Source organism: Apis cerana, linkage group LG14 (assembly GCF_029169275.1).
Source record: "Apis cerana isolate GH-2021 linkage group LG14, AcerK_1.0, whole genome shotgun sequence".
NCBI classification, from domain to species: Eukaryota; Metazoa; Arthropoda; class Insecta; order Hymenoptera; family Apidae; genus Apis; species Apis cerana.
In genome coordinates, this window is record NC_083865.1 from 4,310,917 (window position 1) to 4,338,228 (window position 27,312).

A 27,312-nucleotide genomic window follows, 5' to 3' on the forward strand; every position below is an offset into this window, starting at 1 on the left:
CTTTTGATATAAAAAATATTTATCTTAAAACTTTTTAATAGATTTTGTTTAAAAATTTAAATTTTTTTAGTGTATTTATCTTTATTATGTTTTATAATTACAAATATTATTACTAAACAAATATTATTATTATATTTTATAATTAAACTTTAATTAAAAAAATATCTTTTAAGTAATATATTTTATTAAACAAATATTTATTACTTCGTTTTCAAATTCAAAAACCACAGAGATTGAATCTGCGCAGGAGCATATGCACAATTTAATACGCATGCGTGTAGTTTAATACGCATGCGTGTAGTTTAATACGCATGCGTGTAATTTAATACGCATGCGCACAGTTTAATACGCATGCGCGAAGTAGAGGTCTAGAGTCTCTCGGTAAACGTCACGTCGGAGTGACATGTTGAAATATTAAGTGTCAAAAGTAATAATAAAAGTGTCAAAATGATAAAATATAGTGTCTTATGTTTGTTTAAACAATCAACACTTGATCGACGAGTCATCAATTCTACGTAATTATGTAAGTTGAAAACGTTTATATTAGTAGAGCATAATATTAGATGTAAGATTTATCTTAACCTTTTTATGAATAAATTTGCGACGCAATTGACATTTTTGCAAGAAATATCGTAATGAATTCGAAACGATCGCTAATTGATTAAATTTCTACGGTTTTCAATATTTTACTAGCTTATCTTATTTAAGAATTTTTCAATGTATAAAATTTTTAAACAAATTTAGTATAATTAATCGATTATAAATTTTTATGATAATTCTATAAAATATATCTAGAATTGTACATAAAATTAAATCATATTATATATAAAATTACTAAAATTATTCATCAAATAATCATAAAAATGATTCGTGAAAAGAAAATTAGGTAATTCTAAAAAGTATGTATTTATTATCGTAATATTACGATATTTATTATCGTAAGAGTCGACTTCAATCGAAAAATATATCAATATAGGATATTCTACATTTCCCGCCATTTTCCTGATTTGCTATCTTGCTATCTTGCTATCATTATTTTTTATTAACAATAGAGAAGCTTTTAATTTTAAATTGTGAAAAATATTAATATAAAAGAATTATGAAATATTGAATATATAGGAGAATGTCTTTCGCAGAAATTGAATGTGAGTTTTCGTTATCAATTTAATTATCAATTTTTATATTTTGTATTTTCGTCTGTAATAGATATAAGAATATTTTTCAAGAAAATTTTGCTGCAATAGCTAATTTCATTTCACATTATTATTTCCATCAAATGACACTGTATTATTCTTAAATCATTAAAAAAATTTCTTTTCGTTGAAATTCAACTTCTAAACGCGTATTCCAATTATCGCTAAGCCACCGACGGAAATGTGTTTTCAATGAGTTTGCCATGGAAACGATCTGAACGCTTTGAAAAAGTTTTGCGGGCGAAAAACAAACAAATTCGAGTGCTCTTACCTCACAATAAGTCTGAACTCGTTATATTTTGCTTCCGTATCAATCGGCTTCTTGCCAATCGATACAAGTTTGTTGTTGTTATCAGTCGTGTTCCATAACGTCGTTGCTCCTTCATAATATTCAAGCTTCTCTCGCAATTTTTCCACGCTGTTTACTTTCTGGCGGATAAAATGAAAGCCTGTATTATATAGTACCGTTTCAGGTCGCCTTTCTTTTCTCGTAACCTGCAATTCAAACTTTTGTGGTTTACAATTTTTATTTTAAGTAGAATAGAGTAATATACTTTCGATTAATAATTTTTATCATAGAATATTTAATTTCACGCGAGATACTGCGTTTTAAATTTTCCATTTTATGATTAAAGTACAAGTAACAATCTTCGTATGAAAGAAAAAGTTATCTTCTTATTCACATATTTATTTATCAAATATCTAGTTAACTTCAATTGCCTAAGAATTTTTATTGCTTGATAAAATCTATAATTGTTTTGTTGCAATGTGTGCACACCAGCATTGGACAGGATAGAAATTTATATTATGTTTTAATTGGCAATTCAAAAAACAAAAAGCTGTTTACGCTTGTCTACTATAACGCTCTATGATTGCGTGCTTAAAGAGAAGTGAACCTATAATGTGGTAATAAAATGACCAATCAAGAAAATTGTTTATGCTGGTATTAAAGCTTCCTATGTAATATATGAAATCTATTACATGAACTTAAATGATAACGATCATGATAAATTTATCAGGTAATAATAGTATTTAAAAGTATTCGACTTGTAATTTGACATAATATTTTAGTAGTTTTTTAAAATATTTTTTTTTTATACAATATTTTAAAAATAATGCAAGTAAATTGAATTAAAAATTATTAATAATTATTTATATTTCCAATTATATTGTTAGGTTTTTTAGATATTATAGAAAAGTTAAAAAATATTTATATTAATTCATATTTTCAATTATGGTTTTTCTAAAGCTGAATTTAAATATTCTGAAATAATTATAAGTTTAACAAATTTTCATCAATATATTCTTGTTTTTATACCACTAATTTCTTTTTTTTTAATAGAAAAATTCTCATTTCGTACACTCAAAACCTTTGTAAAATCCGAATAAGATTGAGATAATTGAAAAAAAGCCAAAGATAGAAGTGAAAGAGTATTCGTTTAAAAAAAAATCTAATAATTTTTTGCGCCGTATTAAACACAATATTGAAAGTTGAACGATGTTATAAAGTCGATTTCACACGAGTAAAATTGTATAGTGTTTACAGAGAATATATAGCGAAACTTCAAAATAGAAAAACATGATACAAAACAAAACTTCCAATAACTAGTGCACACACTCTGAATTACAAAAAAGAAAAGTAATTAAACGCTTTCAAAAAATGTTTAAGTACTCGGCAGGAGTTTTGAAAAGTACTCGAAAAAAGAAAAGCAATTATAGTGTTTAGATATTGAGAATCCAATTGAGAATCCAATTCAACTGCAGCCAATAAAACAATAAAAATTTACCACTATACAAAAAGATTATAGTGATTTTAAAATAAAAATTTCAATGTACAGAATATAATAGGAAATTGAATTGATTAGAGTTTAAAATAGTTTATGATTTAATTACGGAATTAGGGAAGTAATTTCTGAAGATTTACAGATTTGATGAACTTCATTTATATTCATATTTGGTCATGAATTTTTAATGAGGTTATAATATGAGTTTGGTTAGGCACTATGAAGAGTCTTTTAACTTTTTTAAGATGAATTTTATTTTAACATTTAATAACAATGATGATGAATAAAAATATGGAATAATTATATTAAGGTAGATTTATTTGATACTGTTTTAATTGTTAATAAATTTTTAAATATTTTTGAAAATTTTAAAAATTAATATGTAAATTCTCTGATGATTCTCTGAAATCATTTCAAGACTTTTTGAAAAATAATCTATTTTGTTTTTTTCTTGTATTAAATTTATAGTTTCTCGTTTAGATATTTTATAGTTTCTTCGTTTTGTTTCTCATTTTTCCTCTCTCCTTTTAGTTAAGAAAAAAATAAATTAATTAAACATTTATATATAATGGTCAAAGATTACGAAAGGAAAAATCATTTTCTGGTGAAATATAATATGTTTCGAAAAAGATATTGCTGCATATTTTACTTAAAATATGTTGTGGAATGTTGTGGAAGAATATCTCACAATCAGTAATATAACAAGATGTAATATTCATGATGTTCGCTAGGCCGGACAGGAAGAGTTGTTGTTCTGGGGTTTACTAGGGGTTCGAAGGGGTGAAGCTCAAGAAAGATGGGTTGATGGCTCTTGACTGGCCGCTACCAGACACTCTTCATCTTGTTACTATCCTCCTCTACTAAATATGCAGTTCGTTGATTCTACCTTCCTAGCTTCTTTTGTTACCCTTGTCATGTTTTTCCTACTTCTAGATATATTATCACGAAATTTCTTTTCATAGTATAATAATAATAATAATAATTTAGAGATCTTTTAATTCAAATTTTTATTTTAGCAAGAATATTCAATTTCATCCTCTTTTGAATATTTTTGTTATATATTGATAATAATTTAATTTTTATTATTAACAAAAATTAGATGAATTCAATTTAAAATGTTTATAGAAACAATATATTTGATCAAAAATAGTTGCGACTATTTAAAATACAAAATTTATAAAAAAAAAATGAAGATTAAAGTTCGTTTTCCAATTTAAACTGCAAGATTAATTCAGACAAAAAAAAATAGGAAACTAAATAACAATATTTTACACAGACAATTTAAATTTCCAACAATATAAAAAATCGTATCATCCGTTCAACCGATTCGCTTTTAACTGAATTCAACACCAAAAACTAAATATAAAAAAAATTCCCTTCAAAATATCGGTTATTTTACAAACGAATTAATAACAAAACTCGGCATGGTCCATTTTATCCAAAGATAAACCTGAATATAACGCGGTATCCCGTTGTCACGATTATTCCCCTCGGTTTCCGGTTTCGTGTAATCCTTCACCATCTTCACCACCCACTCGGCGAGCCTCCAAAGGTCTCTTCGTTCCTTTCCAGTGTTTGCCCACCATTCACTTAGAATTGTGGACCTCGGTGTACTTTATCTTGTCTGTTCCACCTCGAGCCTCTCTCTTCCCGTGTTTCCACTCGCCACTCTCACTGCCTTCCTTCTATTTTGTGTCCCTCTATCTTGAATCCGGAGGTAAGTCCCCGAGAAAGATCCACTTTTCTTCTATGATCTAATTCTTGCCTTCCACATCGAGTTGCCAAGTTTTTTTTTTCACTCCAATCCACGATTATTTCTTACGTTCGACGTTTTGCTCCCTCTTTGACTCGTCAAAGGAAATAACATTTTTTTTTATTTGATTTATCCTTTCAAAGCTAAAGCCTAGGTGAGAAATTGATTTCTTATTTCTCGTCGATTCCTCTGTTTCGTGGAAAAATATTTGTTAATAATTAGATTTGATGAATTCTACGTTAGGCTTGCAATATTGTAAATTAGATTATACTTAGCTTAGTAATTACGAATAATATTATACAAAATTATCTGATTAATTAATTAGATGATTCAATAGATAAATTAGATAATTAAGTTAGGTCAAGAAAAAACTATAATAACTTGTCAATATTCCATGTATCAATTAAAAAATAAATTAATCGTTTTATTTTAAAATACACATTTTAGAATTGTTAGATACATTAATTTAAATGTTCATTCTGTGTTCATATAATCGGTCATTTGAATAACCACATTTTTAATAATCAATATTCTACTATAATTCACTATTTATACATTATCGTATTTAAACATTATCGTTTCAAATAAAATTTACATTAGGCTTCGAGCAAATAAAAAAATTTTTAATAAAGTTTATCGATTAAATATCAATATACGATTGGATAAATAATAATTTATTATTATTGCGACGAAAAATGCGTATCTTACACAAAAGATGTTCTCAAAATTTGCAGTCAAACGAAAAAGAGTAAGAAAACAAAGTTTTTTTTCTCGATCATTATTTGTCAGACGATAAAACATTCTCTTCGAGAGCATAATCCTCGGGACGAAAACTTTCGATTCACTTTTCCATGGCAGATCGTCGTGTCGTTAATTCCGTGACAGCTGCCACGATCGATCCTCGTGACTTGGAATTCATCTCTCTTGGCAACAAACAAGAATGAGATCCCCGAATCGATCGAACGTTGTAATTTGATTCGAACACGCGCCACATGAAAATGCATCCTCACGTTCCCTCTAAAATTCTCCATTGTTAAGTGTATACCAGTCACATTTGTCTATAGGTCGGCCTGACTCCATAGAAATACCGGTCTCATTACACTGACGGCCTCCGTGAACGATTCTTGCAATGCCGTGTTTTGTGTATACAGGGTGTTTCTTGTTTAAACGATCGAACAATGGTTTAAAGTTAGAAATAATTTTGTATTGTTACGTGTCGGAAATGGTAAATTATTGGATGAAGATTGAAATTAAAAGTGTTTCGTCGAATATTTCTTTTTATCCAGACGCACAAATTATATATCGTTGGAAAAAACGAGACGTTTGCATGAATATTAAAAGATTCATCATTGATTGTGCAAATTTTGCAATGTTATAATATTTTAAACGCATAAATTATAATTTTGAAATTCATATAGACATAATGCACATAATTGCTGTTATATTAGAATGGATTAATAATGTTAATTTAATCACTCGTCCATTAAAGTTAATGAAAAATTCAATAGATTCAATAACGTGTAAATTCATTTATAAAAATTCTAATAAGAAAATGTAACGATACTTGAATTTCAACGTAGTATATAAAAATATATATTATTCGAAATATTTATCAGACGAAACAAATTTTCAATCTCCATTTTTTCTTACTTATATCCATAAAAATCCTTAAAAATATGTATTCCCACAAAATGATTATTTTTATAAATTTCTTTCTTCGAAGAACTTCTAAATCATCCCTCTAAAAAACATACACGCACGCAATATAAGAAATTCGAATACTCGCTATTCATTTAAATTCGCATTAATCCATATCTCTGTATCTTTGTTCAAATTTAACGAACGATTCCCCTTTTAATCAGAAAGTTGTTATTAAAATTGATCCATCATCAGAAATATTCCTAGTAGTTCCGCCCATAAGACATATTGGTGCAATCCTTGGAAATGGGGAAACACTGTATAGACGTGGTTCAAAACAGAAGCGGAAGATAGAGAATAGACAGTGTGTTATACGGCTGGGTCGAGGATTCCGGGAGTACGGAGCTTTTGTTGCGGTTGAAATATTTGAAAGCGATGTATCTTTCGACGTACTACCCCTCCCTACCCCTCCACCCCCTCTTGTCTCTTCATAGCGAAACATCTTCCCGGTTTCTTCTTCTTCGACTTTCCCTTTATTTCACCACCTCACCAACGTCCACCTCCCTCCCTCCTTCCCCGTTTTTTCCCTCATTTTCCAAGTCGCGGACGGCCGAAGGCACGAGCAATATCTTAAAAACACTGCGACTGGCCCGTATCCATCCCTCGGTGTCCAGGGCACCGAGGGGATGGATCTACAGTCCTGCACGATTTTCGATTCTCTCTCTTTTCTTCCCCGAAAGAAGAAATTTGAGGAAGTGAGGATCGAGGGAGGAATGTTTGGAAATAGGAATTTTTATTTACGAATTTATGCGAGTCGATTGCTTATGAATATTCGAGATGATTTTTCGAGAATGAATGGAATATCGAATTTTCCACCACGATTTGTGATGTTTACGGTCGCGAGTATGTCCTGGTGTGGAAGAATTATAGGTGTTTCTATGGATTATTGATTGTTGAAAATGTGAATTGGAAAGGGTTAGTCGTATAATGTTCTTTAAAAAATTTTTTCGTTTTTAAAAAAGGAAAAAAATCTTTTTATGATAATTGGATTGCGGATTTTCATAATGCAGCTATAATAAATTTAAATATTTAATCAATACATGATATTATAATACACAAAATATGTTATTCAAAATGATTTGTATTGTTGTACAGTTTAAAAATAATTTACAATATGTAACATAATTTGTCCAATATAAAATTTGTCCTTTTTACAAATAAATTATTCAAAATTTTTCCAATTTCTAATATTATATAGTAAATGAAATTTTCGTTTTTAATATGATATATTTCTTTATAATATTCAGTATTTACATACAAATAAAATTATACACACATCATGCGAAAAATATGTGTTTGCAAGAAAATCCGCAGTCGAGTATCCTTTCATTAATTCGACAAATTCAATTTCTTGGACCGTCCAATATTTTTTCTCGACAATTTCGAAGATAAATCGCGTTTCACAAAATTCGACGCTATTAAAAATTCCAGCTGAGCCGAGTTGCCACTTCCGGGGATTATAATTCTCGCGTCGTCGTCTCGAAATCGCGAAACTCCTCGAACGACGACGAGTGACGAAAGTAATAGATTCCAGAGGCAAGCCCGAACGAGATGAACATTTCCCGTGAAAATTTCTCGACAGTCTATCCACGTGCACATCCGCTCAGCCTCACGAGTAAACCCGTACATGGCTACATCCATATGTAATTTAATTTAATTTAATATTTCTTGGTAGGAATATCAGTTCGACGTAAGGATCATGGTCGTATTTTTGAAAGATAAATCATCCTGTCTGATGATTTCCTTTCTTTCCATTTCCTCCTCCTCTATTTCTTCAGAAAGATATTAAAAAAATGGATTTTTGGTTTTATTATCTAGTGCAAACAATAGAATATTTCTTTAATTCGAATCTAATTCAAATTTAACTGGAACATAAGTCAAATATTTAAAGATAGTCACGTAAATATCTTCTTTAATTATGATAATATTTGTTATGCAATTTGTATCATCTTAAAATGAATATTTTTTTTCCAAAAATCATTTTTCTTCGAAGTTTTCAAGATTCAATCTATCTTTCTTTGCATTCGTAAATATATTCGAGAGATACTTTTGGATGTTAGATTTCGGAAGTTAAAATATAAGGCTTAGAAATATATAATATTTGTTCATTAATTATTTATAAACTATTTAATCTTGTATTATAAATTGTGAATCGTTCTCAAATTCGAAAAATCAAAAATTCATTCGATCAGATGAATTAAAATTTAAAGAAATCTCATATTGATGAACAAAGGGGATAAATTCTAACGTGTACAGTCGTCGATGATTTCACGATTATTTAAAAACATCATCCTATATCACGAATAGATCGTTTGACGAACGAATGTTGAAAAAATCGAGAAATAGAAAATTTCCAGATGAAATTAAGAGAACGTTTACTTTGACCGGCGGTGAGTTAAACGAAGCAACACGATGAATTGATCGGATCAAAGCTAAAATTAAAAGGACCATGTCGAGTTGAAAGTAAAATATATATAACGTAACGGTGTACTGGTGAACTCGGTCAATCAGAACATTGAAGTGGCTCCTCATCAAAGTTTTCGTTCCGCGTTTATAAAACTAGACGCATTGTTCACGCCATTGATGCAAACTTTTAAATTCGCGAAACTGTTTTCCCTTGACTCTTAAAATTCGTATCGCGCGGGCTTGGAAAATTTAAAATTATTTAAAATCGAGATATAAGTGTAAAGTTTGGATAATTATTATATAATTTTTGTAATTTGTAAGTGTTTGAAATTTGTGTACAATAACGTGAAAAATATATATATATAAATATAGGGAGGCACAAAAATAATAATTCTCTTAGAATTTTTTTTTAACTTTGATATTGAATAAAATATACGATAAGAGAGTACAGCTTATACGAATTTTGTCAACAGGTTATCAGAATTAAGGAAAATTGTGATTTTTAATGAAACTTTGCTTAGTAGATAGAGCATAATGTTATACATGAGGCAATTTTTATTAATGGAGTATTATTTTCAGAGAGTGAAACGAAACACCAAAATGTTTTTTAGTATCTCTTTTATTTATTTATTTATTTTTTAATTTAACTTCGTAATGGAGAAAGATTCAACAAAAATTATAACGTTCAACATTTATTATTCTGTCGCTCTAATAATATTTTGAAATTTTATTCAAGCAGGGAAAGATGTTTAAATTTTGAGAATTAAATTCACTCCCTCAAATAGTTTCTCTCCTAAAGAAAAATTGTTCCATACATAAATCCATTATACTCTACACGAACACAAATTTCTATTAAAATCCAAATTTTCAGGTTAGAGAAATTTTCTTGTATCGTGCAATCGACTGTAAATTTAATGTCGAAAGTGCAATTACGGTTTAAAGTCGAAAATAAATTAAAATAAAAAGCTTGATCCTTCGTTATAAATACAATTAAATAATAATAATATATGAATAAAATATTTTTAACGATCTTACGGAAAAATTAAAAGTTTCTGCAACTCGATTCAATGAATATACACATTTCCAAACAGAAAAATATCAGGAAAATAAGAGAAATGAAGATTTTCAAATTATCGATCCGATGAATTGTCGTTACGATTCGAAAAATAGGGGGAAAATAGGGAAAAAGAGAAATCGAAAGAGAGTGAAGGTATCGCTCAGAGGGCGCCAACTGCCAAGGTAAACACAAATCGTTAGATTGGACCCCCTGGCGAACCCCCTCCCCTTGACGTGCCACCCTCCACCGACGTCTTTTTTGCTCATTGTGTCGAGGCACGCTTGAATAATTTTCCGTTTTCTGCTTTCTCACGACTTTCGCAGGCGACAGCAAATAATAACCGGTGTCCTGACTGAGACTGGGCCCCAAGCATTTTGAGTCTATATCGAGACAGGAAAATTTTTTTCTTCTCTCGTTTCTTTTTTCTTTTCTATTCTTAATCGCTTGGTTCGAGAAACCATAACGATTCGACGTATAATATCCAACGTTTCTTCTAATTTTTAATTATCTCATTGACATATTAACTACACGTTCTTAATGATTCTGTTTGTTTAATTTGAATTTAGATTTTGCTGTAATGGAAATATTTGTTCTTGTGATGGAAATATTATATTGGAATTATTGTAATACCTAATGTGTGTATCTCAATATATTATAGTCAGAGGATCATAATTATAGAATTATTAAATTCAAGTTTTGCATAAATGTATAAACGTCCATAGTTTAATAATTATTTCTGTTTTTCGAATTTGTTTTGTCTATGTATTTCAATTGCCAAGATAAAAGTTTGCAATTAGTCAAAATAAATAGGCTCGATAATAAATGGTATTAATTGTATTTATTTTTTGAATTAGGAGTTTATATTGGAAAAAAGTTTAGAACGTTATTTCACAAAAGAAATAATTATTGGACGCTTTGAGAAAATATTTTGTGCGTTGAGAGGGATGGAAAAATTTATCGCACAAAATCGAAAAATAAATTTAATCGCGACTTATTTGCAATGAAATCAATCGCAATGTTATGAAATATTACGTTCGTATTTGTCATTGGTACGGAAATATTATTGTACCATCTTTATTTCTATTTAATTACGTATTCATGAATACACATTCATACGTATAATAAATAATAAATACACTACAATGTTTAATTCTCAATGACGCGATGTTTAAATTCATAAAATATAACGCGAAAATAAAACTAAGAGTAAATAAGATAAAATGTTTATGAAAATTTAATATTATCCATATAAAATAAATTTGATAAGATAGCGTCGAAATATTTGAACTTGAAATGAAGGGGGAATTTTGTACAAAATATACAAAATGTGTCGGTAGTCGAAAAAAATAAAAATTAGTGAAATTATTGAAAAATATAGAATATATATAATTTTTTTGATATACTCGCTCGCCATTATATCTCACAATAAATCCATCAAGAATCGTTCATCGATAGGTGTACGTACACACCTCTTTTGTTCGTTCCGATTTTAATTTCGAATCAGATACGTGTCGTCCCCGATATCTTGATGTCGAAAACAATCATCGTTTAATTTCAATGGGAATATTGGTTCGGCCGCGGTGACAGTCTGCATATTATTAATGGCGATAAATCGTACGCCGCGATTTATATCGGGTTGATTTATGGCGGGAAAATTAAAACTAGCAAAGCCTCGCGCTCTTTATTTCGCGGTGAACAGCTCGCCTATTTTCGCTAACCAATTTTTATTTCCGTGGCCAAATGCGTTTCGGTGTACCTTGACAGCCATCGTGGGATACAAACGGTATAAACAAATGGAATTGCGTTTCTATGCTAGGTTTTATTTTAGATTTTGTCTTTTGTGAATAATCAAGAATTACATAGTAATTCGGTATAAAAATACGGTAAAAAAAGATTATTGAAATTTTTTAAAACTCAAGGTATATATTTTAAATTGTATTCTATTATCAAAGCTATTATTTTTTATATTCGGAATTTAAAATTTAATTTTTTCCAATCGTTAGAAAGAAACGATAACTGTTGAAATTCTTTTCATCATTTAATGCTTTACTTCGCCATTTTATTTGCCCCCTATCTCCCTACTTAAATTCTTTTAAGATAGTTAAAGAATAGTTGAGCAAATTTCAGCACACCTCGGTCAACTCGTGAAATGTAAACGTGGCATATTTCAAAACGATGACACACATACACACGCACACACAGTGGTGAGTTATTTTAAATTTCATAGTAGCAACTTTACGATACTCTTCTACATAAATTCCTCGGAAGACTTATGAAATTCTAAATATACTTTGATCAAAAATTTACTTTACAAGACGTATATACAGGGAATTTCTACTGTGGCCGCAATAACTTCTTTTCTATTTTCATCTGCTTACAAACATTCTCATTTATGCGCATAAAAATTTTCCATTCTCGTACGTATCTATATCGATATTTCTATCTACATACGTTGAACAGCTGGAAACGTGTCCGCGCGAGGGAATTGAAATTAGGAGAAGTGATAAAATAGAAAGTTGTAATCACGATGATGCGTTATCATTTTACGAGATGTTTCATTGCTATGTTAGCGCCAAAACCTAATAACACTTTGCAGAGAATAGCATTAACACACCATTTGCCACCTAGAAAGGGTTCTAACCAGCAGTTACTGAGCGAAAATTAATGAGTTGACTTACCGAACCGAGACAGCTTCCAATTTTCCTTATAATTCTGTATGTTCATGGTAATTGAATTCAATTTGATTCCACCGTTGAGTTACGTACATCTTTGATAATTATTTTATTTCATTGTAATTTGTCTATCACTGTTTGTCACTGAACAATATTTTACAAGAATTTTTTTTTTTTTGCAAAAATAAACGTATTTATAACGTAAGACAGGATATTTCGATGAAGTAAAATTTGTTATTTGTTTTTTTTGTCGGTAATATCTTTGATATAATTAGAGTTATATCCATTAAATTGTTCGTTAAATTAATAATTTAATGAAATTAGTTGTACAGCGATCTTTTACAACGAGAAATAATTAGCGACGAATAATTAGCTCAATTAAAGATTAATTGCATGATTGCTCTCTAATTTTGTTACGAGAATTATCCAATTATTATGCATTAATTATTTAATATACTTAACGCGTGCAGTTATTTTAAATAAATCCCGGATAATAATTGGATATGAATTGTATATATTTGCATATGATATGTATATTATTATTAACAATTGTTTTTGCTTAAATCTGTAAATAAAACGGATGATATCTATAATATTGTTTAACATTCGATATTATTGAAAACAGTAATTTTACAATAATTTTAATGATTTCTAAAAATTGGATAAAAATAGAAATATAATAATATTTAGGTTGCCAAAATATCGAAGGGTTATGTTAAATTATATAAATTGAGACTTTTTAAAAAAAAATGTTTGCACGTGACTAAATCAATTTTTAACGGCGTTGTTTCTCAGTGGCTCCAGAATATAGATTTTAAACCACTTTGATCCCCCTCCCCCTTTTAAAAAAAAGATAGGGGTAGTTATTCATACACGACATGCAAAATTTGCATCACCTTTGATGTATTTACATAAAAGTGATATATATCCAAACCTTTACACAAGAAAGTAACCACCTTTCCTCCCTGTTGACTGAATTTTACACAGGAGAGAAGATGTACATAAGCATAAAATTAAGATACCAAATTCATTTTATTTATTGTTTGTTCGCTTCTCATTTTTATAAAATAAATCGACTTCAATTCGATGCAAAAATCAGTTTCTATATTTCTGAATTGAATTGGAATTAATATAAAATATTAAATTAATTAAAAAAGGGGGAGATAAGAACACGAAGAATCATAAATATTGTGATAATTATTCGAAAAGAAAATTCTCGGATGGAATCAAAATTCTTTATTTATTTTATAAATAAAAAAATATCGTTTTATACACATTTAAATATTACAAAATAACGAAAGGAAGGATACGCATATTTTTAATTTAAAAGATTTAAACAATTTTTTTCAGATTTAATTATTTAATCATCTTACTTATTTGAATTTTTAATTATGCGTATAATTTTATATTTCCTCGTAGGATGAATTTGTACATAAAATGTAGAATTTAATGTTAAAATGCTCGAGATAAGATGTATAGAATAAAATTAGGAAAATATATGATAATTACTGATATTTCAGATACAGAATTATAATATAATTTTGAATTCATTAATAATTCGCGGAAATATATTTTCATTATGTTATCACAATATTTTACTATCATTGTATAAAAGATAATAATTATTAATTGATATTAAATATCTATTTAATTTAAATCTATTTATTTAATTTAAATCTATTTAATTAATAGATATTAAATATCTATTTAATTTAAAACCAAATATATTATAATTAATATTATTGATAGTATTTTTGATAGTAGAAAAAATATAAGATAGGATTCAGAAATAGTTTGGATTTCGAATCTATAAGAGTGTTATTTAATTGTAAATTTTCATATTGTTTTCGTACAAGTTATTCAATTTTGCTCAAAACCGATAAAGAATTAATTATACGTAATAAAGTAAGCACATCGAGGTGCGATCAGTTTTAATCAAATTAAAAATCACTTTTGACGAAACGTATGCGTTTATTTATCGATGAGAGTTTCGCTTTGTATGCATATTATTTTAGGAAGAGAATTTTAAAAATTTTAAAAAGATATTAAAATCGTCACTTTAAAAATTTTTCACTTTTTTATACGCTTTCTGTTTCTCGTTTTTATTTATACAATTTTTGAATTAAAAATATATTGGAATTGGGAGGAAAGGATTAATAAAAGACAAACTTTCTGATAACATCGCGATCATGAAAGAAATATGAAAATGAAAATTATTTTTATATCTGGTTTGATCTCTAAAATCGAATTTTCTAAACACCTTTTACATATCTTTAAAAACCTGAAATATTGCAAATAGAATTGAAAATTTTTAAAATCGCGACGAAAATAAATTTATACAGTCCGTGAGCAAATAAAAAAAAAATAATAATTTTCGCGTGAGAAGGTTTGCAGAAGGTGCCATTTAAAATTCCGTATCGCAATCCAGGACAGAAATGACAAGATGTCGAGAAAACTGTCTGCTTCTTTCGTGCATATTTCTTTGGGAGACAAGAATAAGAGGGTGGGGGCGGAGGTTGAGCGTGGAGAGACAGAGATAGGATGAGAGAGAGAGGAGGGAAAGAGTTGCAAATCGGATTCGTGCAAACGACAAATCTTGGAATGGTTTTCCTCTCAAGAAAACGAGACGTGTACGGTGCTTAAGGGCCAGAAATGGATTCTCGCGGGATGTCGGCTGTCCGGCTGGGATTTCGTGTATTCCCACTATTTATGCATCGAAATATTTATGGCGTGGAAGAATTCATCGTTAAATTCATTCATCGAATAATTAACGATTCGGTTTAGATTTCGATTCATCCTCTATTTCGAGTTTAAAATTTATACGTTGAACAGATATCGTATATTATATTCCAACAATAATGTACTTTTCAAATCTTTCTTTGAATATAATTTAAAAAATGTAATGTAAGATCAAGCTCTGTGCAACATATTTTTTTTTATTAATAATATTAAATTTAAATAAAATTCGTCATACGGGAAATTATAATTCAGATTCAAATTCGATGAAATACTTATTAAATGATAACAACGAAACTATACAAAATTCCACTCGTCATCGTTAATATCGTCAGTTTATCAACTCGGCAACAAGAATAAATCGTGTGCTCTGATGAAATCAACTTCGCAAAAGTAAAAAGCTCGCGAGACTCGAGATACACAAATCTCTAACGATAAATCCACGGCAGTTTCACTATGGTGAAAATGGTGCTTAAGTTTCCCCGGGAACGTTCTTCGCGACAATATCTGGCTGGTATAACAATTTCGTAAATTCAACACACGTGTGTATACATGGTATCTATGTATGTACCATGTAGTGGCCTAGTAATCATATAGTAGATAAGTAGAAGGAAGATAATTCCGCTTGCAAAAATAAAGTTAAATCGAATAAAATTTGTTCGATCCTCGTAAATTTAAATAAATAAAAAAAAAAGAATAATATTGTTTATTCCTCAAGCAAGAACGAATAAAATTATTCCGCACAAGAGAATAAAAAGTGCGAGGTGAAGTTCCATTTAAACCTTCACTCTCGAACAATTCGTAATAGATACGTTTGAATTTGACCGATTCTTAATGGAATCTCTAATTAAATTCATCGATCATGAATCTATAATTAGCGGAAGGGAATTAAAATTTTTCCTGTTTAAACTCTCTGTTTTTAAACAATTTACTTAATTCCTGATTCTGGATTAATTGCCGATTGAATAATTAACAGAAAGCTCGAAAACCGGTAAAAAGAAAAAAAAAGAAATGTAGAATAAAATTTTTCAATCCGGATCTTCGTTTTTCGAAGAAAAACCAATATTAGAACAAATATCGAAGCTTAAGCATCGATAACATATGTTCCCTTGAAAAAACAAAGGTTCGAGTGGAAAAAATTTCATCCCGCGTTCCTCGCTTTTTTATTTTATCACGTAGAACAATCCTATTACCGCTTGTGCAAACAACAACTAGCACCGAGAAAAGGTGCCGCCACCGATTCCTTCATCTTCCCAATCCCTTTACTTTCCATCGCCGTGACGATCGACGAAATTTCACCCGGGGATAAGAGAGCGAGGGGAGGCGAGGGTTGGAACAAGTGTCGGGAAAAGGACAGGTTAACGGCGTGTGCACCGTTGGAAGAGCCTCGAGGCAAAAGGATGAAGAATATATTTCAATCCGTTCCCTTCTGTCTAACTCCTCGCCCTTTGGCATTCCTCCCTTCCTTCTCTTTCCTCCTCATCCCTCTTCTCTCTCTCTCGTGGCTTTCTCGAGGAAGAAATCGCGTCGAAATCTACCCTTCTTGGCCGCGCAAGAAGCGACCCACGTTCCTCGAATCACCGTTTTCTTTTCTCTCGTGAAAGGTCCCCTCGATGGGATGGACCGACCAAGTCAAACGGGGGGGTAAGTCGAATTTTTTTCGTCGTTTGATCGAGGCGATTTTGTCCGGCTTTTGAATTTGTTTGTTCACGCGGTATAATTCTGTATTTACGAACGTGATGTTTTATTTTATATCGTTACTGTGCCATTGTGATTTATTCACAATGAAGGGGAATACGATTTTTCTCAGAGATCGAAATTTTGTCGTTTAAGTATATTAAAGATGAAGACACACACAATAGTGTATAAGTTTTCTTTGAAAATGAGTCACGTGATTCAAGCCTCTTTATTTTAACAATTTTCAAACGTCAAATAATCTTTCTTCAAATAATAAATAAATTATATTTCATTGCTAAAACTTTATCATATTACGAAAACGCATATGAATCTTTTTCATAAAAAATATAGAATAAATTTATAAAATTATTCGCGATACTTTACCCATGTTAAATTAAAACACGAGAGGAAGAGTACACAAAGTAGATAAAGTATTCGAGAACGCATTAAAACCGAGAGGAAACGCGCGGAATCGGTGAAAGATCCAACCCTCTCTCGGCATCGATAATAAATTCATTAACACGAACCTCAATGAGCCAGTGTTGGAGTACAATAAATCGCGGTACAGACTTATTAGCCTTTCATTCGAATCTACTTTCTTCCATTTTTGCTCCGTTGACCCGAGAGATTCTCAATTTCTTGAAGAAGGAACGACCCCGGCCTCGGTATCTGTGTACTCTGCGAGTCGGTACGCCACTCGTTCGTACTGCATTATTAACTCCAACTTGTTAACTTCGTTTCAACCGTGGATATCTGAACGAATCTACCCCTATATATCCACTTATATTTCCCAACGAAATTCACCTTTTTTCACCAGTTCGATAACTGGTATATCGAATGCTGTTTGCCGATCATCGTTACTTATCGTTATTGATGTATTCGTTTATTACGTCTGCTCATGACAGAAATATACCAGTATATTAAAATATATTTCAAGGTATAACTGGTACACGTTATTTAAATTATACACACAATAATAAAATAATTTTTGTGCGTTTATTAATAATTATTCTATTAAAAATATAAACTTTCATCTGTGAAGATTTTATCAGCGACATACACGGATTTGTTTTGATAATATATTCTATATTGATTAAGAAATCAAATTTTGAAACTAGCCAATTTCACTTGTTTGACAGTGTTAAATTAAGACACGTGTAAATATATATTTAAATGAAAAAATTTAATCATCCATTTGTGCGAATTAGGTTAGAATCAAATAAGAGAAGTGGATCAAATATGGAAGAATAATCGAATGGAACAAGATGATTCGTTATTAAATTCTCGTTTGAACTAGAATTGCATTTTACGAACAGTTGCGTGTTAAGATCTTATTACCGGAAACGCGAAGTCTCGTTCACCTTAGTGAACTTTACGCTCCCGTTTATAGATACGAACAACGTCGTAGCTTCATCGTCCTTAGCCCTTAGCGTGCATCTACGTTTCACTTAGATACCACCAGAAGCTTTAACTCTCGTGGAAAGAGGGGAAAAAAAAAAAAAAAACGATACAACACACTTGGATCGTAAAGGCGGCCACCGAACGGCCATCCGCTATTTTCGTGTTATTTTCGTAGACGAGCAAATGGAATTTAACGACACCGCTCTTCGTTTCCTCTATCGTTCTTTTCGTTTTCGTAGAGCTTGCTTAACAGGAGAAGGATCGTGTAACGACGTTGAGGAATTTTTCTTCTTCTTGTTCTTCTTCTTCTTGAAGTACATTTTCCTGTAAAATATTTTTTAAACGGTTAATTAGATTCATATAAACGTCGGTCGATTATTTGTTCAAAATTGCTCGAGTCATCGAAATCGAATATTTCGAAGAATAATGGTTCCTTCCAAATAAATTATAACTTTATCTTAAAAAGGCATTGAATTAGATGTTTGATTCCGATATAAATTTCGTTGGTCTGTCTCAATTTCAATCAACTTACTTATTGCCTCGTGCACGCATGTTACATTGATAGAGAATCCTCATCCATTAATCGTATATTTGATCGGGTTTAGAGGATGAGAAAATCGTAGCAGATAATTCGCAACGAACGAATCAATCGAGACAGATTAATATTAAATTTTTCGAATTCAAAAAATCAAGTTTCAAATGTTTCTCTTTTAAATTGTACCACTCAAACGTTTGAAAAGAATTAAATTCTATATTTTATTCTACTGATCATCATCTCTGTATTCTCGTGATAACCCTCAAAGTATATCAAATGTTGTACGTATTGATTTTAGTTCAGGGCAGAAATTTTCTTTCAACTTTGCACAAAGATTACAAAGGACTACCTAAGTGTGGTTAAGTGGTAGGTAGAGAATGCTGTGCAGTCAGCCGATTATTGGCAGACGGTTCTGCTGCATAAATCATGCCGGTCACAGACATTCCTGTTGATTAGCAGTGATATAGCAGTCTGTGAGGTATAAAGAATGGGGAGGAAAAAAAAAAAAATGAAATGAGAGAGTTTGGGGAACGAGGCAAAGGCAGAAAACGCGGGTCGCAAAAATTGCTCGTCGCTCCACCATTTTTAGAAGTTTTGCTGGACAGTTTGATGAAAATGCGTTGTCCGATTAAATATGGCTCTCAATTTTGTAGCTTCGTTTTTAGAGTTAGAGTTAGAGCGGAATACGAGCTACTATTTATATTCGTTATAAATATTCATATGTGCAGAGAAGATTGATATGTTTTCATTCTTTAAATTTTTATTTGAATTACAATACTTTGTTATAAAAAAAAAAAAAAAAGAAACTTGAATTATACTTGAATCAAAATTTTTTAAAAATTTAAAATGTCATTGTAGATAGAATTGGTTGAATATTTAAAATAATAGTCACTAGCTTTATTGGAAATGGTCTCAATCAAAGTAGTAATTCTACTGTCTCGATATATCTTGCCAACGAGGTTATTAATTATTATGTAACGAACCCTTAAAACTTCAAACGACCTGGATTTATTACGAATCGAATACTTGGATTTAATAATAATTTTTTCTTGATAAAATTTATACGATTGTGTAATTTATATAAAATTTTTTCTCGCGTTTAAATTGTCATTTAAATTGTTTCAGTGTTAAAAAGATCGATAATATCTTTTAATCTCTAAGATTATTTTAATTTTAACATTATATTTTGGATTCAATAGGAAAGAAATATAGGAAAATACACGAATATATTTATAGAATAAAAAGGAAGGAAAATTTATCTGTCGTATAAATAATTAAAAATTAAAGATTAAAGTTTTTATTCGAAAAAATTGGGAATATTCAAAATTTCCAAAAATCACAGAAATGAATCTATCTATGAATTCTTCATCGCCAATAATCGAAATAGAATATTGGATTAAAGTTGTGGTTGATCGACAAGATACGTTATATAAAGGCTGCAAAGTTGGCGACAGTTGCTCGAAATTGATATAGTGGTGTAGCCGGACTTTACACCAACGTTTCGGGATATACGATTGAATTAATGATCCGCTGTCGGGAACGGTATCGAATCGACCGTTTCGGTGTAAAATGGAGTACTGTGACGAGGAACTACCGGTCTGCCAAGTATTTATGATCGAGGAACGTTGGTAAAAATTCTTGCACGCTCACTCTCGATTTAGCTATAAATTTTTTAAGATCTCGTAATACAGTGAACGAAGCGATTTAACGAAATATATAGAAAGATATTTTTCAACTGAAAATCTTCTTCAATTTTGTTTCTACATTTCCAATTTGATTCAGTTAGATTAATCGTATTTCTATTTGATATTTTCTCGATATCTTCTCAATATTTGATGCTCACTTTTCAATGTTTATTATTAATAATTGGCGCTCAATCGTTTTAGTCGATCAATATTCTTAATATTCACTGCTTTTATTCTCAATTCTTCAATCTTCGATTCTCAATTGTCAATTCCCAAGACAAATAACGAGAACGTAATCCCTTGAATGCGAAAATTCAACGAATCTGTACGATTGGTAGCTGAAAAATTCACGCTTATTAAAACATACTCGAACACGATCAAAATTCATTATCCATTGAACCGTATCGAACGAAAAGATCGATAAAAATTTACCCTCCTCCATCCTGGAATGGCGGAATAAAGCTTAATACGGATCCAGATAAGCCGAAAGTATTACATATTTACGCGACATTTCGCAAGCAGTACGTATACCCATGAAACGAAAGGAGCAAGTGCACACAAGTTGCTGGTGCATCGATAACTGTAAACATTCGACGCAGGGAAAAAGAAACGTGGACCGTTGCCGTTGGTGGCTTTGCTCACTTGAAATTCTTTCCCAGCCGATGGAGAGGTCGATTCATCGAGGGAAGGGGGGAGGGGGTAGGTAACGGCGACTTGTTCAGCTTCCCATGAACTATTCATGCATGCATACACGCTCTTCCGTATTACATTTAATGCATGGAATGCAACCATGTCAAATAGAAACAGAGAGAGGTAAGTTGCATTTTCAATGCACATATTCGTCTATCACAGGAAACTCTGCTCTTAAAAGTCTATAGGTACTTTATTAATTTGCTTCGGCTAGAAAGTTTTCCATCGAACGGTTTTATGTCTTTTATCTATATTATTACATATAAATATTAGTTTAACTTTTGCCTAGTGAAGATTGATTATATCCGGCTCGAGTTAAAAGAAATTTTTCTTTTATCAGTAATATAACAAAATTTTTTGGTAATTTTCTTTCGTTTCATTTTTATGGATTTATATTTGATCAGATATGAACTTATTCTAGTCGTGAATTTTAATATACACGACTGATTTTATGTCCAAAGGATTAGATATTTTAGTGTAATTTCAATCTTTCTACGTATTCCTGAACTGTCAATTCAGTTTCTTTTATACTCGACCATCAGAATTTTGTTCGAGATTTGTTTGAATTCCGCACCATTGTAATAAAACAAGTTATGAAATGAGAACATTAAAGAAATGATGTACATTTCTTCGAATAATGTTTGAAAACAAATTTAAGTTTTCTTCGAGGAAGGCAGAACGATATTAAGGAATCAATTGTAGAATTCATCATAACACCCATAACTCTTTAACGAATCTTCTCGATTATAAATACCATCTGAATCCATTTCTCCAGTTCATTATCCAGTTCATTATCCTAAATCAATTTTCGATTCTCTCTAGTTTAATTCTCACTTTTCAATCGCGCTCGTCTCATCATCGTCACACTTTCGTTTTTTAATTAATTAATTTATAAATCATCATTGATATAATTCGCTCCATTCGCGTCTTCATCATTCTCTAATTCGATTTGCAATTTTTTAATTAATTCAACAGAGTGCTAGCAAGATGACGCTGCGTATCCTCTGTATCCTCTGTCATGAGTTTAACACGCGTCTATTAACTGTCCACCATGTCGGTGTATTCGATGCGAATGTTCAATTTTCACTTTAAACAACCTTTCTTCCAAGTTTCCTTACAAAAACTTCTATACAGAGTGTTAATATATTCTCCTTTCGCCACAGATTTAAAGAATCAAAGTTTTAATTTATTCAAACTTAAATCCCTCGTACAACTGAATTTTCTTCCGTTTAGAATCAACCCTCGAAAAGTATTCCACTACTTCAAACACTCATCGTTCTATTTCACAAAGTAACATGCAACTTCTTAAAGCAAAAATTTTTACGAATTCTGTCAAAATTCGTTGGAAAAAATTCTTTTTCTTCCCCGTGATATATACATATATATATACGCATTGCTGACGCAATACGGGCAGCTTACGTCCTCGCATTTGCATTTTGATTTATTTCGCGCTGTGTGCAGTTTCCGTTAATTCAGTTTAATTCTGCTACACGGCATTCTATTATCTCAGTTAGCGACCGCTTTCCGTAATTAAGCCTTACACATAATTACGTAGTCGTGGTGGCGGCCTCGCACGCGGATCGGCTTGTTACGTTTAATACTGTGAACTGTGCCGGGTTAGAGCCAGGTTTAAGCCCTTGACAACCTTGACAGTTCTTTTTTTTTTCGCGAATTTCGCTCCAACGGGGGAGAAAGACCTCGTTGGAATTTTCTTCCATTGTAAAAAGTTTCCACGAGAAATATTTTTTCCTAATTGCAAGTATTCGCGAGCAACGAAATTGTCCTATTGTGTGTTTCGTAGGATCGAGTGGTTAATTGGATTAATAAAGAACGATTTGTTAATCGAGCGAGTTAAAGTGAAGATTGTAAAGAGTGGATTTCTCTTATTTTTCAATTTATTTATTTATCTTTTTTCCTAATTTTCGATTTATTGGGGAAATTTTAAATTTGGAGAGAAAATTGAAAGGAGATTAGAAAAGAATATATATTATAAATTTTTCTATTGAAATTAAGTTTTTATTGAACTTGAGACTTCTTTTATAAACTTCTATTCTATACTATTGAAACATTGAACCAATTGAAACGTTCCTTCGCGTGTACATAATCGTTCGTCGTGTATCAAACGAGAACCCCTCCTCTTCAATGGAGCAAAGGTAAACGAGAATGGGGAATATCTTGTAAATAGCGGATCCAAAGATACAAGGATGTGCAGGTATTCAGCATTCTCCAATTTAGTCGAATTAGCTTGAGAATTTCTCGTGCGTTAACTATGAGATTTCCTTCAAGTTCATGCTAACGAATCACGTTCACAGACAGAAAAAGGAGAGGAGGATATGAACAATCAATTACATTGTATGCAGAAACAAATTGTATCGTGCAAAAGTCACGTGCATAAGTTTGCTTTATGGGATAGATTGATCGTAATTAGTTCCTTCCTGTCTACGAATTGGCATCCATATTGGAATGTTTTATTTTTATTACTCGAATGAAGAATTTTTGAGATGCGTTTATATATATCAGGAATTATTATTCTATCTTTTGTTTTAATTTCTAAATAAAATTCGTGAAACGCGTTAAAGAGATTTTCAAAATTCTTAAATTCATATATTTTCAAGGAATTTAATCTACGTTTATATCGTGTTAACGATGCATGTGATAATTATCATGGATCCTATAATATTTTTCCTCTTCCCTGAATGACTCAAATAGTGACATTTTCAAAACGAGTTAAGAGGAAAAAGGAAATAGAAAATTTAATCATCCGCAAGATCAACTAATGACCCAAAACGAGACGACAAAAGCGGCACCACTTCCACCACCATCATTGTTGGGTCTGTGAAAAATCCCAAGGATAATGATCAACGCGAACCGGTTGCCGATTATAACCGCGTGTATTTCGTAGGGGCGAAACGTAGCAGGAAGATAAATGTTTTTGCCGTATACACCAGCCAGATAGGGGAATGATTTATCCGACCCTTAAATTAATCCGCTCGGGGGCTTGACGCGGTGCCACGTCACTGCACCGCGCTGTACTGCTTTTCTACCGCTGACCAATTTACTGCGCTTTACCGGTAGTCGCTTCTCGTCACTTCGAGCCTCGAACTAGTTGCGAGAAATCGTGAAACGAACCTCCCTTTCGAATCGGGGCTAATTGAAATGGCTGGAATAAGAGGAAGAAGAAGAAGAAGAAGAAGGGAAGCTCGATTGAATCGTGGATTGGCTTCCAATTTTTTGGACGAGATAGATCATTTATTTATTTATTATTCAGAACATTCCATTCCTTACGGTATATTTTGTCGCAAAATTTGCATGGCGGAATTAATTGGGAGACAAAGGTCTTTGTGTTGTAGAATAAGTAAGAATAAGTAGATTCGCACAATGAAACTTGTGTTAGTTTTATTTAATAGTTCAATTCGAGTAGATAATTGTTTGGTAAATTATTTGTGAGAATCGTGTTCGCAAATTGATTTGAATTTCATCAAGAAGAATTCACGATTCTTATAAATGTTGAATTACGGATTTAAAAAAATTATTGAAATATCGAACCTGTTCGATTACATTTGTTTTTTAAGTAAAACCGATTTTGGAATTAGATATCCAGTTTTATTTTTAATGAAAGATAAAAGATGGTGATGCGTAGCTAATTATAGCTATCGTTCAGTCATGCTTAAACATGTATCCTTATGAAATATGTGTCGAGAGTCGATGTAAGGGGTTTAAGTGTTGCGTGACACGGTAGCCTAATTGCAGTGATAAAATGAACGGAGGCCATAAAGCCAGGCACTGTTTCGAAATTGACCCGTCATTTTATCATCCTGAATCAACTCTGTCACGAGGGACAAAATAAGGACAGTATCTGATGTTTAATAGCTATGGACAAAGTCATTAACCATAATCTCGTATCCACTTTCGCATTTCGCATAAATATTGAAATTGGTAACTTAATCGAATAACAGATTTTTGAACATTTTTTTTTTTTTTTTTTTGGTCAGATTTTCATGCCAAATATTTCAATTCGATGAGGATAAATTTTATTGAAATTTATTCAGAATTTCGTATTTTTGTTTGTATTAATTTTAAAATGTAAATAAACATCAATTAAAGGGGATGAATCGACGATTGATTATGATTAACAAGTCAATATTTTGTTCGTGTAGAGTATTGGAGGTATACAATAATTTTTTTTTTTAAATATTCTGTTCCCTTTTTGTGAAAACTATAATTATTATTTTTTAATAAAAAGATTTTGCAAATTTTTATTCGCAAATATTTTATTTATTTATTTATTTATTTTATTTTCGATTATGTAACTTGGGAATCGATTTTTATTCGCTTCTGCGTTTTCATCGCGTTATTTTTGCAATGCAAGATTGAACATAACGCTTCATTAAAGTCAATTTCACGAAAAGTTTTTTCATCCTCTTCTAAAAATAATAAAAGATTTTTATTTTTTTCGAGATTTTAATTAAAACTAATTTTAATTCCTCGGTTTATTAAAGATACGTAATTGAAGGGATTGTTAAATACCGATTTGTGAATATTCACGAGTCGTAATTAAATTCCAATGGAAGTAATTTTCTGTTCAAATGTATAAAATCATTTGAATTCACACGAACAAAATAACAGAAACGCATGAAAGAATTTTCAATAATTATTTCAATTTAGTATTTTTTATTTGTTATATTTATAGAGATATAGGTATCAATAATATTTATAATTACGTTATTAGTTATATTTAATATTGGCCATTTCTAAAATGATTTATATCATCCAAAGAAAATGGAATATTTCACGTTTAATGAATCCAATATTCAAAATCTACATGATTAACAATATTGACAGCAACATTATTAAAAATATTTTCAAAAATATAAACAATATTGAACTGTATTACAATGTTTTCAATCCATTTTGATCATTTTTCTTTTAATCTTTCGTTTTACGATCAATTATATTGTCAATACCTGTCAATATTGATTAAAGTCTCACGGCTAACCAATAACTACCATTTCACTAGTACAGATAATAAAGTTTCATAGTTGACCAAAGAGACTAGCTATTTCACTATCTAACAGAATAAAGTCTCTTGGCTGATCAATAACGTAATTATTTCACTTGTAACGCAATAATGTCTCATGGTTGATCAAAAAGATAGCTATTTCACTACTAATGGAACAAAGTCTTATGGCTGAACAATAACATAGCTTTTTCACTGGTAATAGAATAAAATCTAACTAATAATGTAATAACATTGTAATATTTATATTATATAAAATTTTCAAGTTTATCTATCGCTTAATCACTAATAGATATTGTAATGTTGACGATGTATCTTCTGTGAGAGATGTCGGATCGACTTTGAGTTACTTGCTTAGGTAAACTTTGCTGCTATTAGGAAGTTTCCTTACACAAGTGCGAGTAGTTATACATTGTTAAGAAGGTGTATATTATATCTAGATTCATAAGATCTTCAAATATTATTTTCAATGCTAATTTAAAGATTTGTTTAGATTATTTGTTAAAATCAATCGTTAGAAAGATTTTGATATAAAAAAGAGATTCCATAGTAAAGTTGTTTGATATTATTAGAAATGTTATTATATAGATTAAGAATCAATAAATGTTTCTTAAATACTATGTTAGATGAATATGAATTTTTAAAATTAAATATAAATTTAATTAAACGTTTAATTTTTATTTCTTTTTTATAATAGACCTATCTTAGTTGAAAATCTAAATGAAAAAGATATTTTGATGCTTTGTATCCTGCGAATACGGAAAATTAAATCCAATATGAAATTTTCGTACACCGTTAGACTTTTTCAAACAAAATCTCCTCGGTATTTTTTTTTTTTATGAACTAACTTTTTTCTTCGTTAGAATCTTTTTTTTCGACGAATTTCGCTAGAAAAAAATATTGCATCCTGCGTCCACTTTGATTGTGCTATTGATCGTAACATTTTCTCCATTTGTTTTCATAACAATGTATTTCCTTCTTTTTTTTTTCTCGTGTTTTTCCTTTGTT

The 27,312-nt window shown here is 30.5% G+C and overlaps 1 protein-coding gene and 1 long non-coding RNA gene across 3 annotated transcripts in view; one reads left to right on the forward strand and one right to left on the reverse strand.

Annotated features, from left to right (window-relative positions):
* The first annotated feature begins 365 nt into the window (after nucleotides 1–365).
* The window catches only part of LOC108003176 (dipeptidase 1-like), a 205,398-nt gene continuing 178,451 nt past the window's right edge, over nucleotides 366–27,312 (forward strand). Inside the window, exon 1 of the mRNA XM_062085265.1 lies at nucleotides 366–523. The gene's annotated coding sequence lies outside the window, so the exon portion shown is untranslated. The remainder of the gene's footprint in view (nucleotides 524–27,312) is intronic.
* Nucleotides 17,880–27,312, reverse strand: part of LOC108003164 (uncharacterized) — a 208,326-nt gene continuing 198,893 nt past the window's right edge. For both annotated transcript variants that reach the window (XR_009832739.1, XR_009832738.1), the window contains one exon: nucleotides 17,880–18,701. This is a non-coding gene — a long non-coding RNA (uncharacterized LOC108003164). The remainder of the gene's footprint in view (nucleotides 18,702–27,312) is intronic.